We start from the raw sequence: 21,670 nt of genomic DNA, 5'->3' as shown, positions 1-21,670 counted from the left end.
CATAGACTCCCTTGCCCATAGCACAGCATACAGCAAGATAAGCTTTCATTCACTGCCCCTCATGCCTGTCTCGACACACACATATCCTCTGTTCCAGCCAATGCAATTCTGTCCCACCTTTGGGCTAGTCCATCCTGTCCACACACTCTGATGACGTGAGGTGTGAACTCAGAATGGTGAGTTCTTATGTGTGGTCTCAGGTGTTCTGTAACCTCCAGGCTAGGAATTTATAACAATCTGCTTTTGCAAGCAGCTGGCTCTCCTCCAAGCAGTTCCCTCCTCCTCCCTGCTGTAGCTCAAGGCTCCTGCCTCTTTGTTTTCTCTCCAAATTTTCCTGGGCTGGTCTGCCGTCCCACATCACATCTGCTCCTTCACTCAAACCCTCCTGGGGGTCAGAGTTAATTTCGTGCGCTTGTTTTGGAGCGGCACTCCCCCTCCCCAGCCAATCAGTTTTGTGCAGAGTAGCGGTGGAAGGGGGCGGAGGAGAAAGTAGGGAGAAGGGGATGTCTCGCCAGCTCCATAAGTACATCAATATGCACAATGCTTCCTTCACTCAGTTGCCTTCAATACAGAGAAAAAGGACTTGGCCCTCAATATTGAAGTCATTTTAGCATACTTGATTTATATTCAGCTACAATTTTACAGAGCTCTTCTGGGGTCTGAAGCATACTATAAAGCTTTTCCTGGAACCTTTTGATGCACACAGCATATAATTATCCTTATCCCAACATAAAGGTCTTCTTTTTCTCATCAGATATAACTACCTCATTTTTTATGCCTTTGGTTTCTTTTACTATTTCTCTTAATTTTTATTAGAAAATTGATTTTATCAAACATATCCAGCTAAATACCTCTTACAGATTGAGTGTATTATCAATAATTAGGTTAACATTTTAGGTTTACTAATAACTGGCTGTCTCTTCCCAGAATTCTGGTGTGAGGAGAATGGCTCATTTGCGTATATTCTTTCTCATCATTATTATTTATCTGGTAGACCTGACAGATGTTCATTTGTCATTATTTAGTACGTCAAAAAGAACACACGGGTTTATCCTGTTCTTGATGTGCACTTTGTGTAACTTACACTATCAATAATGGGATCCACACCTGTATTTAGAAGAAAACAGATCCCTTAATATATAATATTTCCTTCATAAAGAAATGCATACTAATGATTAGCTGTTTGCAAATGCTCATTTTGAAGTACTAAATATATATTAAATAAGTAAATAAAGTATAAAAAAACCTTGTTGTAAGTTCTTTCTTTGATATCACCTTTCTGCTTTCTTCTGTATAAAAAAGGACTGAAAAAAAATCAGTTGATGTATCTTGAAAGGGACATGGTTAAGGTCAGTGTGCCAATATTTTTCTTTTATTTCATGGAAAATTGCTGAACTGACAGCCTTGGACAGTGAAGTCACCTTATTTATCAGCAGAAAATTGCATCCTGAATTGTGGCAGTATGAACTTCTCCACTAATGCATTTCAAACCCTGACCTGGAGAGATCACACTAACTTGTACAAAGGAAGTTCATTTATAGTGTGCACTCAGTACTTTGGCCATTTGCTAAGATTACCTGCAAAGCTACTAATTTTAGTAATGAGAACTCCAAATCATTAGGGATTGAATTATAATGCTGTAAACATCTAGGGTTTGTCTATACAAAAAAGTACTATCACATTGACCAAACTGGTATCGTTAAAGCAGTGTAGAAGCAGTTATATTAGTATAAATGGGTTTATACTGATAGAAAATGATCCCGTAAGGGAAGGGAATAAAATATACTGGTATAGCTGCATCCACACCTGGGATTGTACTGGTATGACTATTTCGTTAAAATAAACAAAACAAAAAACACAACCACCACACAGCTATCCAAAATAGTTATACCGGTGTGTAGACCAGGTCTTACTCATGTGCATAATCCTATTGATTTAAATTGGATTATTTGAGTAAGAACTACTTGGGTTATTAAGGCTTTGAAGGATCACACACAAAGAATGTAAATGAATTTCACATATGACTTCAACAGACACAGAATGGTAATAGTGAATCACTCAGAGTTGGATTCAAACTTTTAAACTAGACATGGAAGGCTCAATCTATTATTACAAAGCTCTTGAGCAATCCGATCTATATCCATCTTTAGGCATTTATATGGCCCCCATTCAGGGTCAGATTAAGGCAGGGGCTTTAGTAGCTGCAGCCCAGGGCCCCGGATCAAGGGGGGACCCACAAAAATAAATCACAGACAGCAGTCTCCAACTCCAGGCTGCTAAAAATCCCGCAGTGCAGCGGGGTGCTCAGGCAGGCTGCCAGCATGCTATGGCCCCACACCACTCCTGGAAGCGGCTGGCTGCTAGCATGACTCTGTGGCCCCTGGCGGGTGGGAGGCAGTTCCATGCGGTGTCCCCCACCTCCAGCACTGTCCTCACAGCTCCCATTGGCCAAAAACCGGCCAATGGGAGCTACGGGAGTGGTGCTTGCAGACACAGGCAGTGCACAGAGACATGCTGTCCCCCTCCCTCAAGGGCTGCAGTGATATGCTAGGAGCCAGCCGCTTCTGGGAGCAGCATGGGGCTGTGGCAGGCAAGAAGGCAGCCTGAGCCCTGCTGTGCTGCTGGCTGGGAGCCACCTGCGGTAAGTGCTTCCCGGCTGGAGCCTGCACCTCGCACCCCCCTCCTGCACCCCAGCCCCCTGCCACAGATCAGAATCCCCCTCCTGCAACCAAACTCCCTCCCAGACCCCACAACCCCTCCTGCACCCCAATCCCCTGCCTCAGCCCCCTGCTGCACCAAACTCCCTCCCAGGAAAAAGACTTTTATTTAGGGGCCCCACAAAATCTAATAGCCCTGGGCCCACAGGATAGTTAATCCAGCCCGGCCCCCATTATCATATCATCTGAGCACTTCCCAATCTTTAATGCATTTATCCTTATTAAGTACTATTATCCCAACTTCATAGAAAGGGAATTGAAGGACAGATAGACTAAAACCCAGATTTTAAAAGGCATTTAGTCACAGATGCAGGTGGGTGCCTAATGGGATTTTCCAAAGTGCCTAGGAACTGCTCACTGATTTCAATGGGAGTTTGGTCCCTAAATGCTTTGGAAAAGCCCACTAGGCGCCTAACTGCATCAATAGGCACTTAAATATCTTTGAAAGACAAGGGGGTTTAGGCTCCTGAAGAACAGTTCTACGGAGCTTGAAGGCTTGTCTCTTTCACCAACAGAAGTTGGCTCAACAAAAGATATTACCTCACCCCCCTTGTCTCTCTCCTATCATAGGACCAACACGACTATACCACTGCAAACAGTGACCACTAGCAGAGGCAACTATCTTCTCATTTTTATCAATGGTATTTTAGGGACATGGCTGAGAGACTACTGTATCTGTTCCAAGGATAAATACAAGATAAAGTTTCCCTTTCCAGTGCTCACACCTTTCTTTAAAGCTAAATTCACTTGAAAAAAAAATCATGCCTCCAAGTATTAAGAAGGTGACATTATACTTTGTTGACATTTGTATCTCAACAATATGAAAAAAATACAATTTCTAAACAAAACCTTGCATATGTCATTTTGATTTCTTCACTATTAAGAACAGTATGTTGTTTGGTACAGTACTTGCATGTTGTCATTGCAAATGACAAATAAAATTGTTGAGTACCTAATATATTATAAATATATTATTCCAACGATAATAAAGGACAAAGATTATGTGAATGCTCTAAGAGAAAATATGAATGCTACTGAAACACACTACTGAGTACTTGATCTTTCTCAATTTGGTTTATTAAAAAACGTTTCCAAGCTAATTAGAATGCTTTGAAGGTTCTTTAAAAAGCTAGGCTTAGAGGGCACATGCACAAGTATTTAGTTTGCCTAATCTCCAGATTTGAACTTGTATTCGGTTTTGATAGTTTTAAAATAATTTAAATAGTTAATTAAATGAATGTGTCATGCATTGTTGGAACAATTCCTGTTTAGTAACTGACCATGAAACCTAAGCCTATCTTATTAGAAAAAGGTGGGTATTTTGTTTAAATCTAGAAGCAGAGTAACCAAGGGCCCAATTCTGCAAGTTACGAAGGCCTCAACTCTTAGGACCCCCAATCCTGCTCTGCAGGATCATGTGCTTTAGTCAATTTCAGTGGTTACTAGTCTCTTCAACTCAGCAGAGAATACAGAGAGTGGAACCACTAGAATTTTTAATATTAAACACGAGAGATTTGACACTGCTGGAATCAGTGGGGAGCAAAAGACCACAAGGTAAAATAAATCCATGGTACAAAGATCAAAGCGGGAGTAGAAAAGTGCAGACATTTAAGATCTCATATTTAGCAAAATGGCTGAAGTAGAAAAAATATTAGCTGTCCAAATTGTCATAAGAACAAGGCACAATTTGAGCTAACTGAGTTCTCCTCAATTCAGACTTTCTAAATTTGGATTTATGATCTCTCAGTGTGGGCTGAGTTATCCTCTGATATTGTCTTGATAAAAATTGACATTTACTTAGTACATCAAAGGCACTGGACAAACTACAAAAACTGATTATAAATTATGAGTCAGATCCTCTGGCGGAGTGTTCTGCAAAATAATCTGGCCTTAACTCTGATTTAAGCATACAGAGGATCACCCCAGTATACCCAGATGGCACAGACCAGATGAAAGGGATTTTATGCTACTTATACTCCTTGCGAACATAAATAGGAAAGAAGGAACACAATAAGGCGCGGCTAGGATGCCCCTATACTACACCAATCCTTGGATGAGTTTTTGGCCTCCCATGGTAGTTGCAGCTCTCAAGACTGTTCTGCCACAACACAAAGAGATCAGCTCTACATTGAATAGCACCAGGATCAGGGAGAAGCAAAGGTGAGTTTAAAATCACTGCATATGCATGTGTGAGCACACAGGTGCACACTGCGTGCACACAGACATACACACCTGTTATCTACCTCACGTTGCACTTTGTGCAGATTAACTTTGCCCCAGGATCTGCCTGTGCATATGCAGGAATATCTACAACCACCTCTATGGAGAATAGTAGTACCCTTTAAACTGCACACAACAGCAATTCAGAATGAAAAGGGAAAACTATCTCCTCTATCTCAAGCTGCTCTATCTCCTCTATCTCAAGGAATTTTAGATAGGGACTTTGGGGCAGTTTTTAAAGATACAGACAGGTGCCTACTGGGATTTTCAAAATGCCCATGTGCCCAACTCCTATTGAAAGGTGAGCCTATCTGCATCTATAGGTGCCAAAATACCTTTAAATGTCTGGCCCAGTGTAAATAAATACTCTACTGAAATTTAGCTAGGGCATCAGGGTATACAATACATTGCAAAGGCTAAGCTGGGCCTGATATAAATTGATTATGATTTTTATTAAAACATTGAAAGAAAGGGCCAAATCTGAAATATATTTTTTCACAATTAATATATGTGCCAGCTTTAGTTGTAACAATTACATTTGTGAAACACTGTTTTATTCTCTTTCTCTTCCCTAGGATTACTCTAAAGAGTTTAATGTCAAAATTTGAAGGGTGGCCAATGTTTTTAACGTTTTTAAAATGAATCAAGTAAAATAACAGTTTAGAAAAGATGTAATAAACAAGTAGCCATGTTATTGCTTCTGATGGTTGTTAGCTTGTGACAAGTTTCAAATTAACCACTACACACAATAATTGATACATTATACATCTGCACAAGTGAAACTGAAAGTTCTTTAGCATTCTAAGCCACATTGTGAAAAGGAATGGATGAAGCTATATTTTACTTTCAGGTAAAAAGAATCCCCAGAGTTTTCTATGACACAACACAGATCTAAGGTGAAAAACTGGAGCCAGAACTTTATTGAACGTATCAAAATAACAGGTAAAGGGATGAACATAATAATTCTTATAGAAAGCGAGGGCTGCTGTTTCTTTCCTCTCCCAACATCACTTTTAGGACCTAATCAAATTAGACAGACCTGAAGGTTCCTCCAATAGTCCCATGGCCACCTCAGCCAATAAGATACCAAGACCTTGCTGATTGCCTAGGACCCATTCCTATGAGATGATGAGTAGCTGCTGGAAGGTACTGAGCCATTAAAGTCAATCAAAGTTGAAGATTTAGCACTTTATATGCCATACTCAGCACCCTGCTGGACTGCGCTGTTCAACCACAAAGTCAGTAAATGTTCCACATTAGGAAAGAAAGTTAGATAATGCTACAGGTTCAAGATCTGGCATCTCTACTGTGGCTTTCACTGCTTTGTGATGTCAAGAACTACTCCTTCTCTAAATTACCTAATGTGTGAGACAATAACTATTTTTCTTCACTACCAAATAGCCCATGAAATATTATCCACATTAGTGAAAAGGGAATATGAAGCTACAAACTTGAACAGAATTCGGTGTTAAAAGATGCAACTTCTATACAATACATTGCAAAAGCTAAGCTGGGCCTGATTCAAAAATAAAATGTAACAGGTTTGTGCAAACAGAATGCTTAGTGGTTATGCTTCAGAAGTACACATCAGTACATGGATGGGAAGAACCTCCCAACAGCGATATATGCAAGGGAGAAAAACTGTCCCTTGTTACCCAGTGCTGCAATATTTAAAGGGCTATATATCCAGCTCAAAGCAGGCAAGCTGGGGGACACTCATAGGCCCTCAGGACAACCCATCAGACCAGACCAACTGCCACCAGAGTAGTATTTAAACAGCAGTGTATTCAGAAATCAGATAATGTCTTTACAGAGAAAATGCAAACTGGAGACCCAACACAAAATATTAGTGACAGTCCAGTTAATATGTTCTTGGTTTAATCAAATAATCCATATAGATGCTTCCTACAGTTAATTTTTTTAATAAGCACAAGTTTTAATACCTGTTCAACATGCTCATTATTGCACACACAGGACGAAACCATGTATGTAACGCAACCCACCAGGCTTGTCACTTGATATTCCAGTCTGGTGACATGGCTTCGTATTTCTTGGCATTTCAGCCTGTTGAGCTAAAAGTAGTAACTCTTATTATTCTACACTCAAAGCCAACAGTTTCCACTTGAGAAATGATTCCAACACAATTAATGTCAGATGAGGAAAGCATTAATTCCTTTTCCAAGTAAATTGGTTATCTAGTCTTTGACAGCGTGCATTGTTCCAGCATGCAACGCTGCAGGCAACAGAGTTTTTCAAAGTAAAAAAAACAACAAAAAAGGCAAGGGAACCTTTTTACCATTATAATATGCACAGACAGCACTACGGGCAGAGCAATGTACTTTAAAAAGATGTCAGAGCTGATTTTTTTGGCATCAGTCCTAGAACAAGTGGATTTTAACCACATTTCAAATTTTATTAAAAGAAAATCCATACTACTCACTTTGGATGAAGGCTTAAACACATTTATTTAACTCCAATCACATTGAATTCCTGGTAGCTGTTGTGAGATTCTTCTGGCAAACACATACAAATTAAGATTTTCTCTTTACTGATATCTTAAAATAAACTAAAATTTTAAAAATAATGGACACATATATGGCATTTGATGAGTACTAGTTTTCCCAAATCACACAATAAACATTCTGCATGTATAGCCTGACATTTTTCAACCTTACCTTTCCCATCACTGATATCTGAATGCTTTTTGCACATTTTTATTAAGTGTGATCGTTCACCTGTCTCAACCAGAGGGACATCTATTCTTTCCATTGTTCCCTCAAGACCACATTGGTGGGAAATAAACAATAAGCTTTTTACACACTTCAAATGCTTGTAGTACAAAAATATGACATGCTAATGTGAAGAGAATGGGTAACAAGAATGTCTTTAATAATATTTGCCGTTTTGTTTTTATCTCAAAGATTTCTTGTTGAGCATGTTATCCAAATGATAAACAAAATAGCAACTAACCAGTCTATCATGAAAAACATTCAAGTTTAACTATGGAACTCAAACACCCCACGGAGACTGTCTACATAAGACTACATGAAAAATGAAATTAAAGTGCTACCCTTTGAAGACATGGCTGTTAAGATGGATAATTTATTAGAGTTTATGTGTCACTGACTGATTATAACAAGCAAAAAGCCAAAGAATCTACATTTCTTATATTTACTTCCTTATGTCTTCGTTAACTCATTGGAAAATGGGAAAAACAAAACCTCAGTGAAAATGAGATGCCACATCTCAGGTGAACATTCCTAAGTAACTAAATAAAAATGTTAATGCAGACAAATCAAATTGTTTCAGTACTCTTACTATATCTCATGAAAGAAGCAGGGTGAGGTCTGATCCATATTAGAATGTGAAACCTGAAGGAACAGCCAAATTTTATGCAAAATATTATGTTAATGCCTCTTGATACAGAACTTTTCTCTCCAATTTAATAACAAACCAATGCACCAGCACTGTGCTAAGAGCAAATAAAAACCAGGATGAAATAAAACCAGAGGGTTCTTAATTAAATTCCACTGGTACATTTTACATAAATAAAAGAGTCAGCCAGAGTGTCTTGGTCAAATTCCTACACAGATAACATTTGCTTATATAGATTGATCCTGTATATTTCAGCTTAATAATGCAATTTTGGTTTCTCCCAAAGAATAGTTGTTCTGCTAGATGAAAAAAAAAAGTCTGATGTTTACAGTTTAGTCATGGCTAATTAATCAGTTCTCTCAATACCCCTGGTAAAGTTGAAGTCTCAATCACAGATGGGGAAGCTGAGGAAGAGGGTTAAATGACTTCCCTTAGGCCATACAACATGTTAATGGCAGTACAGGATTAGTACATTTTGAAAGCTGATTTTCCAAGCTCCAAACTTGCAGATGGTATATAAGTAGTCATTAGCACTAATACTTCTCAAAATATACATTGTTGAAATCATGACTGTACTGAAATGGAACAAAAATAAGATTGTAATTTGAATGATGGGTCGTTAAGGTACGGTATATCAAGAAGATGCCAGGGCAAAAAATTAATGCTTTATATTACTGGAGATCCAGAAATCCTCACTTCCAAATAAAACATTTGTTTCTATTCATGGAACTCTTCAATATTTTGAATCCTAAACTAGTCATTGGTCCCCCAGCTTTTTGGCAGTTGGCCATAACTGAATATTGGAAGCCTCAGGCCTCGAATTAATGTGATTTGCAATCCCTACAATCATAGCACAACAGTGTACACAAATACAGAGGAGATAGCTGAGAAATTCTTATGCACTACAAAGTCAAGAATCTCAGAGGTCATCAGTACCGTATAGTGTACAAGGAGATATAACAAGCCAATGCAAACTTAGTGAATACATGAAGTATGGCAATGGTTGCTACAATATTTCAGATCTGACAACATAATAAAAGGGTATCTTAAAGCACAGAACAAGATAAAAAGACTCCAATATTCTAAACTCTACTAGTATAAAAAAGAAATACTAGAACTGAAAAAATATACTTTTTCAAGGATGCCTGCACACCTGCTTCAATGAGGGGGGCAGGGAGCAGCTGGGACCCACACGTATGCACACCCTAGGGTGACCAGACAGTAAGTGTGAAAAATCAGGACAGGGGGTGGAGGGTAATAGGAGCCCATATAAGAAAAAGACCCCAAAATTGGGACTGTCCCTATAAAATCGGGACATCTGGTCACCCTAGCACGCCCCCCAGGGAGTGGCGGGGACTCACACATGTGAAACGGAGCTCATTTCTAGTTCAGGCCCATCTTTTTAAAAAAGAACTTTAGGTAGGGTTAACATACATCCGTATTTTCCCAGACATGTCATACTTTTTGGTTCTTAAATTGCCGTCTGGGAGGAATTTTTAAATTTTAAAAATTTCTCCCAGCAAAATACCAACGTATGGTAACCTGCTGGTACAAAAAATACATACTGTGGCATATCCCTTAAATCAGAACTTTTTATAGGGAACCGGTTGTTAAGATTTTGGAAGCTCATCACTGGTTACAAAGATTCATAGAATCATAGAATCATAGAATATCAGGGTTGGAAGGGACCCCAGAAGGTCATCTAGTCCAACCCCCTGCTTGAAGCAGGACCAATTCCCAGTTAAATCATCCCAGCCAGGGCTTTGTCAAGCCTGACCTTAAAAACCTCTAAGGAAGGAGATTCTACCACCTCCCTAGGTAACGCATTCCAGTGTTTCACCACCCTCTTAGTGAAAAAGTTTTTCCTAATATCCAATCTAAACGTCCCCCACTGCAACTTGAGACCATTACTCCTCGTTCTGTCATCTGCTACCATTGAGAACAGTCTAGAGCCATCCTCTTTGGAACCCCCTTTCAGGTAGTTGAAAGCAGTTATCAAATCCCCCCTCATTCTTCTCTTCTGCAGGCTAAACAATCCCAGCTCCCTCAGCCTCTCCTCATAAGCCATGTGTTCCAGACCCCTAATCATTTTTGTTGCCCTTCGCTGGACTCTCTCCAATTTATCCACATCCTTCTTGTAGTGTGGGGCCCAAAACTGGACACAGTACTCCAGATGAGGCCTCACCAATGTCGAATAGAGGGGAACGATCACGTCCCTCGATCTGCTCGCTATGCTCCTACTTATACATCCCAAAATGCCATTGGCCTTCTTGGCAACAAGGGCACACTGCTGACTCATATCCAGCTTCTCGTCCACTGTCACCCCTAGGTCCTTTTCCGCAGAACTGCTGCCTAGCCATTCGGTCCCTAGTCTGTAGCTGTGCATTGGGTTCTTCCGTCCTAAGTGCAGGACCCTGCACTTATCCTTATTGAACCTCATCAGATTTCTTTTGGCCCAATCCTCCAATTTGTCTAGGTCCTTCTGTATCCTATCCCTCCCCTCCAGCGTATCTACCACTCCTCCCAGTTTAGTATCATCCGCAAATTTGCTGAGAGTGCAATCCACACCATCCTCCAGATCATTTATGAAGATATTGAACAAAACCGGCCCCAGGACTGACCCTTGGGGCACTCCACTTGATACCGGCTGCCAACTAGACATGGAGCCATTGATCACTACCCGTTGAGCCAGACAATCTAGCCAGCTTTCTACCCACCTTATAGTGCATTCATCCAGCCCATACTTCCTTAACTTGCTGACAAGAATACTGTGGGAGACCGTGTCAAAAGCTTTGCTAAAGTCAAGAAACAATACATCCACTGCTTTCCCTTCATCCACAGAACCAGTAATCTCATCATAAAAGGCGATTAGATTAGTCAGGCATGACCTTCCCTTGGTGAATCCATGCTGGCTGTTCCTGATCACTTTCCTCTCATGCAAGTGCTTCAGAATTGATTCCTTGAGGACCTGCTCCATGATTTTTCCAGGGACTGAGGTGAGGCTGACTGGCCTGTAGTTCCCAGGATCCTCCTTCTTCCCTTTTTTAAAGATGGGCACTACATTAGCCTTTTTCCAGTCATCCGGGACTTTCCCGGTTCGCCACGAGTTTTCAAAGATAATGGCCAATGGCTCTGCAATCACAGCCGCCAATTCCTTCAGCACTCTCGGATGCAAGTCGTCCGGCCCCATGGACTTGTGCACGTCCAGCTTTTCTAAATAGTCCCTAACCGCCTCTATCTCCACAGGGGGCTGGCCATCTCTTCCCCATTTTGTGATACCCAGCGCAGCAGTCTGGGAGCTGACCTTGTTAGTGAAAACAGAGGCAAAAAAAGCATTGAGTACATTAGCTTTTTCCACATCCTCTGTCACTAGGTTGCCTCCCTCATTCAGTAAGGGGCCCACACTTTCCTTGGCTTTCTTCTTGTTGCCAACATACCTGAAGAAACCCTTCTTGTTACTCTTAACATCTCTTGCTAGCTGCAGCTCCAGGTGCGATTTGGCCCTCCTGATGTCATTCCTACATGCCCGAGCAATATTTTTATACTCTTCCCCGGTCATATGTCCAACCTTCCACTTCTTGTAAGCTTCTTTTTTATGTTTAAGATCCGCTAGGATTTCACCATTAAGCCAAGCTGGTCGCCTGCCATATTTACTATTCTTTCGACTCATTGGGATGGTTTGTCCCTGTAACCTCAACAGGGATTCCTTGAAATACAGCCAGCTCTTCTGGACTCCTTTCCCCTTCAAGTTAGTCCCCCAGGGGATCCTGGCCATCCGTTCCCTGAGGGAGTCGAAGTCTGCTTTCCTGAAGTCCAGGGTCCGTATCCTGCTACTTACTTTTTTTCCCTGCGTCAGGATCCTGAACTCAACCAACTCATGGTCGCTGCCTCCCAGATTCCCATCCACTTTTGCTTCCCCCACTAATTCTACCCGGTTTGTGAGCAGCAGGTCAAGAAAAGCACCCCCCCTACTTGGCTCCTCTAGCACTTGCGCCAGGAAATTGTCCCCTACGCTTTCCAAAAACTTCCTGGATTGTCTATGCACCGCTGTATTGCTCTCCCAGCAGATATCAGGAAAATTAAAGTCACCCATGAGAATCAGGGCATGCGATCTAGTAGCTTCTGTGAGCTGCCGGAAGAAAGCCTCATCTACCTCATCCCCCTGGTCCGGTGGTCTATAGCAGACTCCCACCACTACATCACTCTTGTTGCACACACTTCTAAACTTAATCCAGAGACACTCAGGTTTTTCTGCAGTTTCGTACCGGAGCTCTGAGCAGTCATACTGCTCCCTTACATACAGTGCTACTCCCCCACCTTTTCTGCCCTGCCTGTCCTTCCTGAACAGTTTATAACCATCCATGACAGTACTCCAGTCATGTGAGTTATCCCACCAAGTCTCTTAGCAACTCATAACAATATAGCACCCTGCTCAAATAAAACCTTCCTTTGTTATAACAAGCCCTTGTCAAAATTAAACAAATTATTTTCAGGACAGTCCAGGCCTCTGCCAGGCTTCCAGGCTAAATTCAGTTTTCCCAACGTGGAACAGACCTTTGCATAAATTAAGCTTCCAAAAAGATTGAATCTTTCAAGATATAGTTAGGGTTCAGTTCCAGAGCCCCTTTGGCATTTTTCTTAAAGCCAAAGTTCCTGCAACTATTTGCCTACATGAGACTGTCAGATATCATTTGAAAAAACATTAAGGTTCTATTCCTCATAGCCGCGGAGAAAAGATTGAAATTATGACCCAAGCATACCCTAAAGTTCTAAACCCAGAAGGAAATAAAAAACTCCAAATCTATATTTGTTTTATAAATCTCATGATGTTTAAGCCAATCTCATGATGTTTGGATGCCTGATTCATTATTTTCAATGCTTAGGGTTGGCAATAATAGGCTCTGGCCTATCAACCTGTGCACCTGACACAAAATGAAATTCTCCAGCTAACAGCAAAGAGTGAAGCTTCCTTTGGTCAAGGAGAATTCTAACATGAATACACTTCCCAAATGTATTAAATCAGAAGAAAGGAGAAATCAAGTCTGCGGATCATACCTTGCAGTTGGCTTCTACCTTTCTATTTCCATTGGAACTTAAAGTAATACTAACTATGCCATTAGCTTACACCAACCAACCCACGCTCCATCCTTGGGTGTCCTCACTCCCAGTTATGAAGCACTCGGCAGCCCAGATGTAACACAATTCCTACACAGACACATTCAGAACGAAATCAAGAGGTATGTGGCAGAAACAAAATGTTAGAACAGGTCTGCAAAATCCACAATGCTCTTTCTCCAGAAGGACCATGTGTACTGGAGGGTCAACAAATTATGTCAAAGGTTTTGTAGGCTGACACATGCAGATTACAAATGAAACTGTTTCAGAGTAACAGCCGTGTTAGTCTGTATTCGCAAAAATGGGGGGGGGGGTGAGAAAACCTGGATTTGTGTTGGAAATGGCCCACCTCGATTATCATACACATTGTAAGGAGAGTGGTCACTTTAGATAAGCTATTACCAGCAGGAGAGTGAGTTTGGGTGGGGGGGGGCGGGAGGGGGGGGCTGAGAAAACCTGGATTTGTGCTGGAAATGGCCCAACTTGATTATCATACACGTTGTAAGGAGAGTGATCACTTTAGATAAGCTATTACCAGCAGGAGAGTGGGGTGGGAGGAGGTATTTTTTCATGCTTTGTGTGTATATAAGATCTTCTAAACTTTCCACAGAATGCATCCGATGAAGTGATCTGTAGCTCACGAAAGCTTATGCTCAAATAAATTGGTTAGTCTCTAAAATGAAACTGTGTGCATAGCATACTGTAAATTATCTAGAACACTGCTGAGCCTGTACAATTAACAGCAACCATAATAAACACTAAGGAAAAGAGCATCTCTGTTGTCCACTGAACGGACAGTACTTATTAATAAGGTGCGTAGGCAGCTGGATTAACACAAGCCTCATCTGAACTTCAAAAAGAAAACTGATACAGATCGCAACTGGCCAAGTTATCAAAAAATGGAGATCCCTTCAGGCTCAAAGCTAACTATCACATATTAAAACGATAGTAAATGACTTATACTCCCCTTAATTTCACAAGTGAATCTTGAAAAGCAAAAAGGTGATGAAAGGTGAGTTAATTCCTAAGATGTCAGCAGGGCTTTGGAGCAGAGCCTGGAGCTGGAGCACGGAGCAGCTCCGGAGCAGCGGAGCTGCAGGTTTTTGCCTGGAGGTGGAGCGGAGCTGGAGCACAGCTCCAAAACTCTGGATGTCAGGAACTCCCTTTCAAATGATAGGCAAAGAAACCAGGAGGAAGCATGTGGCAGCATATGATTATGGGACAGAGTACAGTATGTGATTGCTGAGTAGATATAATATTAGCACCGCAGCACATAGAGAAAAAGCCTGTTTTTCACTCTGTCACCAACTGAGAAAGACATTTCTGACATATCTTCAGATATTTCTAATAATATATATGTCAAGTAATTCCTTTCCTAAAATTTGAATGCATTACCTGCCCAGACTGAAAGATTATGAAAAAGATATTAAATGTTACACTATGGTTTGTTTTAAGTGCAGATGGAAGCTTTACTAAAAAAAATGAGAAATTCAGCAGTAATTTACTGGTTAACCTTAACATGCTGACCTGTCTCTTGGACCCTGACTTTAAATCCTCACAACTGAAAAAGGATATTCTAAGATAAAAAGAAATTACAGATGTAAGCAAGTAGCTTGAATGAGCTCTCTCCTGCCATCTATTGATGAGCTGGGGGAAAAGACCTCAGGACAAGACCATATTTGTATAGACGCACTATTTTGCTGACATGATCCACAGATGTACCTACTTTGCTAAAGTGATCAATTGTGGCTCTTTTAAGTTAACATTCACTTAAGTATTGGGTGTAGGGGTAATTAAATGATATCTTTATTGTATGACTAAAGGACAGCAGAACTGTATTTAATATGCCCTAACTGGTTGGGGGGAAGGGGAGGGAGTGTCGCTATAAATGTAACCTCACTCGCTGAGCATGGGGTAGTGATGGCAAACTGAAGTGAAGAACAGAGAACATTTGACCTTTAATGGGTAAAGACAGAGCTGATTAGACTTATTGAGCTAGAAATCATTAGAGCTGAGATCACTAATAGGCCAGTCTAGGGGGCTGACCTTACACCTGGTGTGGGGGCAATGCTGCAGTGAAAAGCAGTGCAGAGAAGGCAGCAACCTTGAGGTTCCTCACTACCCAGTGACATCAGTAAGAACTAAAATCACTAAGAACTTGGCGGGGTGTGGGAACCTCAAAACACAGCATGGCAGGTAAAGGCAGCGGCAAAGAGAGGTGACAGCGATGACCAGCTGCAAGCAGGGCAGAAGTAGAGGCATCACTCTTCCTCTCCTTTCCCACCACTGGACCCTGGGACTTCATTGACCTTGGACAACAAATCAGTGAGTCAGGTGCAGAGGAGTGGTGTGTGAAAGGGAAACTGAGGCAAAGGATTACTGCCCAAGATTCTGTCGAGCAGGTGTTTACTTAGTGTTTGCATACTTTTGAATAATTGTTGCAGTGTTTTCCCAAATTAATTATGTGTTTCCTCCCCTCTTAGTAAAGTCAGTGCTAGGAAGTGGGGAAGTATTGTCTGTTTGAGGCAACCAAGGGTGGTGTTTATTTTTCTGGTGGGGGCTTGAGCTGGTTTTGTTTTGTAACATTAAGGGGAACACCCCCCCCCCCCCTCAGATATTGAACCCTACCCTTCTTGCTGCTGACACTACCTGGCAGAAGAGTTACACAAACTACTGCTGGAGGAAGAACTTATATTATTTAAGGTCCACATTGGTTTTAAGTCGACCCTTTTCTTTCAAGTACCAAGTATTTCTCAGTCTCAAAATCAAAGTAGCCAGATTTAGAGCAACAGGATTCCATTTCACCTTGCTTCTACTTAAACAATTTTTTCACAAATGCTTTTGTTACCTCCTGAGATTGATTATGGTACTGAGCAGACACTTAATTTTTATCAATCATGTAGACAGCAATCTATAGAATTTTCTTCTTTGATCTCCTACAGGTCTCAATTATGACCTTTTTCTTTACTGGGGAGACAAATCAAAGATCTGACCACTGGTGCTTAGAACGGTTTCTTATGAACAGAGCTATAAATGTTCAGGAATGTACTTAGAGTTCATCTGTATTACTGGTGATGTTGCTCAAGCAAGAAATATATCTGGTGTCAATAAAGGAGTGACTTATCTTAGTTAAAATAAACCCTGACAGATTTCAATATGAAGACAAAAATGAATGTTGAAAAGAAACTGGACATACTATTTTTTAAACCAATGGGTGTTAATACATTGAGATACTTTTCTCCATTTAGATCTAGTGTTCTGCTGATTTCAGAAAGAGATTTGGCATATGAATTTCTAAAGCATGTCAGGAACACATTTATGGAAAATGAAGATTTCTTGAAGTATGTGGCTGAAGAAGATGTGAAAATGCTTTCAGAATTTTTCAATCTCTTCTATAACACCAGATGTTTTCCAGAAGTAAAACAAGAACAAACAGATAAGGAAGCATTGTAAATAAATAAATATAATAAATACCATTAGATTTCTATTGTTCTGTATAATAATTTCTCATATAAAAGATTCTGAACTAGTCATTTCTAGTTTTATATCAAGGGCAAATATTATATAAAAATAATTATTTTGGCTACATGATGGGATTGCCCAAGGTATGATAGTTCTGGGACATGATGCAAGAGAAATTAAGCACTCCATTATATTTTGCAATGACTGAAGTTCTAGGCTGTGCACAGAATAAATTTCCATTTGCTAAATCAGTCAGTGCTCAAGTGCTTGGTACTGGAAGTCAGTATCACAAAAGCAGTATACTAGAGAAGTTCTATATCACAGCTTGTTGACCTATAGTTCTCCAACATTTCTGGGTCTAAAGTTAGGCCTCCCAGCATCTCTGCAGATATTGTGATCACCATTTTACAGATGGTAGGCATAAGATAGTGAGGGCTCAATACAAAAATCTTTACTCACACAGAACTCCCGTTGAAATCAGGTGGAGTTTTGCTTGAGCAATGTTTTCTGGACTGGGACCAATGTGATTATGTGATTAGAATAAGGATCAACATCCTGTGACAAAGCCAGATGAGAAAGGGCTACTACATGACACACATTTGCATTTAGCTTCAATGGATACAATTCATTAGGACTACTGTGCTGTGGTATGTAAGTACCAACCCAACATCATTAATTTATATGTCCTTGCTCATCCTTTCACAAGAATATTATCAGCACATCAGAAGTAGAAATGATCCTAATGAAAAACAGATACCAAATACCACTTCAAAATGGAAAGAAGCAATTTCCTGTGCAGGTGGATCCAGACCTGAACATTTCAGCTCTCCTCGATATTGCAGAGAAGTAGCTAATTTTTATCAGCACTTTGAGCAGACATTGAAGCATTGAAAGCTATCAGCTAAAATTCAAGTCATTTAAGCAGGAAATGTATTGAATTTTTTTTTATGAAGTGAACTTATCTGATTCTGTAAAAATTCTAAGTAAAAATGAAATTAATTTCTTTTCTTTTCTAGGAAGTGCAGATGACACTTAGTTTATCTATAAGCCTTCACTACTCTATAATACTTTGAGCATAAGACTCTCATGTGTCCAAAATTAGATGCAGGCCATTACCTTGTTTTACAACACCAATTTGGATTCCTCCTAATGTATTGTGATATATCTAGGGGAGAATGATTGAAGTCTAGAGTAAAAATGATGAAATGTCACAGATATTTGATGGCAACCAAAGTAATTTAAAATTATGGAGGACCCATTACATTCTTTTATTGCCTGCCACTAACCCTTCCTCCTAAGTATGTCCCTTTTGTAGGCCCAAGTTCCTAATTTTATTAGATTATATGACTTCTGAATTAATGGATATCCCCCTCTGGTGCCCTTTCCCACTATGTGGCTGCTGTGCATGATCCACATAGTCAAATGCTGAGGACCTTTATTTAAATATCTCTTTACTCTCTGTCCCACACCTCTTAGCATTGTCAACACTATTTTTGTTTACTAAGCCCCTAACCAGGCCCCTTTTAACTATGAATTTCTTTATTTTTGTGAGTTGAAAAGAAATGCTATCACTTAATTACTGAAATATTGGGGGTTTTTTTGAGGGGTTTAGAACAAACATTTACACCCAATCATATTTTATTTATTAAAGCATGAATAGTGGTGTATTTTTACTACTAACTTGGAACAAACAGCTCAATCACTTTTGAACACAGGATTTTAAGTTAAATGGATTTCTACAGTACATAGGTGAAGAAGAGAAAGAAAAAATAAGCAAATCAATATAGCTTGTTTACTGGTTATTGCTATACTATACTTATGTTTAATATGCAATATGCTTTGTGTTAAACAATGTCTACAATCTAAAAAGGTTTTAGTCATTAAAAACCAAATGCTGAAGTCCCTGTTCTTACTATGGTTTAAACTCCTATTCAAGGCAGGTTCTTAGGCCCCGATTAAACACACAGACATTGAGCATTAAGCATATGAGAAGCTCCACTTAAGTCAGTGATTTCTCACATGTTTGAAATTAATCATGTAAGTGTATGCAAAACTGGGCTTTTACAATCTATGTTTGTTTGTTTTTTCAATAATGCGATGATGATGCAATAACTTTAGCAACCTGCCTGGAAGTTGGAAGGAGAACAACTTGCAGGAGGAAAGATTTTGGAGGAGGTACCAGGAATTAGTTTGTATGCACCTGGCTTAAATGTTAGCTGCAGATACAGCACCTCTGTAAATAGTTCTCTTAATAAAGGGCCAGTTTAGTTTTATAAGCATGGAGTGTTCTCATTTTATTACACACCACGTAGTTCATGAAAAAATAATTAGACTGATTTTCACCCATTCATTCCAAACACATGTTTAACTTATTTTTACAATATAGGGCAATTATCCCTAAGAATCTAATTATTTTTCATTATTGCTATTTTAATAAAACACAGTTAATTATAGAATTTTTTAAACTTACTGTCCAGACTCTAAGGCATTTAAATTTGCTTTGCATGGATCCATGAAGGAGTAATTTCTTATATGAAAACTTAATTTAATAAAAGGGAAAAAATCAATCCAAAATAGAGAGGTTTACCTGGTTAACCCTTTAATCTGACATGTAATCACAACAAGATTAAAGACTTCTCATAGCACTGCAGCTCTACATTGGTTATAACCTAGCAGAAAACAAAAATTTGTAATAATGGCTGGCCTGGAATCTTTCAAAGGTTTAGTCCTCCACAGTATGTCAGGGAGAAACTCTCTCCCCTTTCCATTATGGGTTGAAGCCTTCAAAAATTCTTTTGTTCCAGGTTTTTTTTAAGTGCTGTCCAATATTCCCCCTAAACAGACTTCTCCCCTTGAAGGAAAGATTTTGAAGATATTAGAGATAGGCTCAAACCAAAACTCAGAGCTCCTCATTCTGTATTTAGCTCAGATCCAAAAATCACACAGAGAGGGAGATTGGAATCCTGGCCTGGTTCTGCACCAGGCAAGAGGACCAAAATTTCATGAGAACAGTTGGTCTTGTAAAAGTTTGGCCAACTTGTGCAGAAAACGTGTGCAGACAGCTTGAGAGGATTCAAACCTCTGCCCCAAAAGACCAGTATGATGTTACAGCTGCTGAATTAGGGGAGGCAGCATCCCACAAACAGCAGTCTAGGAGTGAGGACCAGGAGTGAAACGCACAGCTATCACAGCCAAATATTTTATGGCTTAGAGGGAAAAGGGCAGGAGAGATGAGAAAGAGGAGATGACTCTTGCTCTCCACATGAGTAGAAAGAGCAGGTGAGTGCTGCCCAGTTTCATCCATTCCTGCTTGCAGAGAGCTGTGCACTGAGAGAAATATACAAGTAGCTTTAACAATCCTGTACAAATGGGGTTCTGGGAAATCTCAATCTGTTCAGCACTCAGGTTTATAACATTTCAGCATTGTGGTCTACATAAAGCACTCTTCTTTAGAATAGCAGAGACCCTTTACTTACACACTGTATTCCAGATTACAAAAAAGGCCTCTTATTCCACCATTAACAAACTGCATTCCACATTGTAATACATTTATTTGAGCATAAGCTTTCGTGAGCTACAGCTCACTTCATCGGATGCATACTGTGGAAAGTATAGAAGATCTTTTATACACACAAAGCATGCACTTTAGATAAGCTATTACCAACAGGAGAGCGGGTTTGTGTGTGTAGGGGGGGTAGAAAACCTGGATTTGTGCTGGAAATGGCCCAACTTGATTATCATACACATTGTAAGGAGAGTGATCACTTTAGATAAGCTGTTACCAGCAGGAGAGTGGGGTGGGAGGAGAGAAAACCTTTTGTAGTGGTAAACACCCATTTTTTCGTGCTTTGTGTGTATAAAAAGATCTTCTATACTTTCCACAGTATGCATCCGATGAAGTGAGCTGTAGCTCACGAAGGCTTATGCTCAAATAAATTGGTTATTCCCTAAGGTGCCACAAGTACTCCTTTTCTTTTTGTGAATACAGACTAACACGGCTGTTACTCTGAAACCTGTCATTGTAATACAGGCATTTTCGTGCCTCACTGATGTACTTCGCACAACACACAGTCAACCTGTGGAACTCTTTGGCAGAGGATGTTGTAAAGACCAAGACTATAACAGGATTCAAAAAAGAACTAGATAAATTCATGGAGGATAGGTCCATCAATGGCTATTAGTAGGGCCCTACCAAATACACGGCCATGAAAAACATGTTACGGACCATGAAATCTGGTCTTCCCTGTGAAGTCTGGTCTTTTGTGTATTTTCACCCTATACTATACAGATTTCAGGGAGGAGACCAGCATTTCTGAAAATGGGGATCCTGACTCAAAAGAGGGTTGTAGGGAGTTGTGCGGTTATTTTAGCGGGGGTCACGGTATTGCCACCCTTAGTTCTGCACTGTTTTCAGAGCTGGGAGTCCAGAGAGCAGCAGCTGCTGGCCAGGCACCCGGTTCTGAAGGTAGTGTCCTGTCAGTAGCAGCACAGAAGTAAGGGTAGCAATACCATATCTTTCATCCTTACTTCTGCACTGCTGCCTTCAGAGTTGGTTCAGGACCCCTATAGATACAACACCACGAATTTTCAGATTTAAAGATTTGAAATCATGAAATTTATGATTTTTAAAATCCTATGCCCATGATGAAATTGACAAAAATGGACTGTGAATTTGGTAGGGCCCTAGCTATTAGCCAGGATGGGCAGGGATGATGTCTCTGTTTGCCAGAAGCTGGGAATGGATGACAGGGGATGGATGATTTGATGATTACCTGTTCTAT

At 40.2% G+C, this 21,670-nt stretch overlaps 1 protein-coding gene across 5 annotated transcripts in view; it reads right to left on the bottom strand.

The window, feature by feature from the left end:
• ADGRB3 (adhesion G protein-coupled receptor B3) overlaps positions 1-21,670 on the bottom strand; it is a 621,597-nt gene that overhangs the window by 418,462 nt on the left and 181,465 nt on the right. The gene's annotated exons all lie outside the window — the stretch shown is intronic.

The sequence above is a fragment of the Lepidochelys kempii genome, chromosome 3, assembly GCF_965140285.1.
Source record: "Lepidochelys kempii isolate rLepKem1 chromosome 3, rLepKem1.hap1, whole genome shotgun sequence".
Classification (NCBI taxonomy): domain Eukaryota; kingdom Metazoa; phylum Chordata; order Testudines; family Cheloniidae; genus Lepidochelys; species Lepidochelys kempii.
Note: the sequence above shows the minus strand (reverse complement) of the source record. Positions and strands in the feature narration are given on the sequence as shown.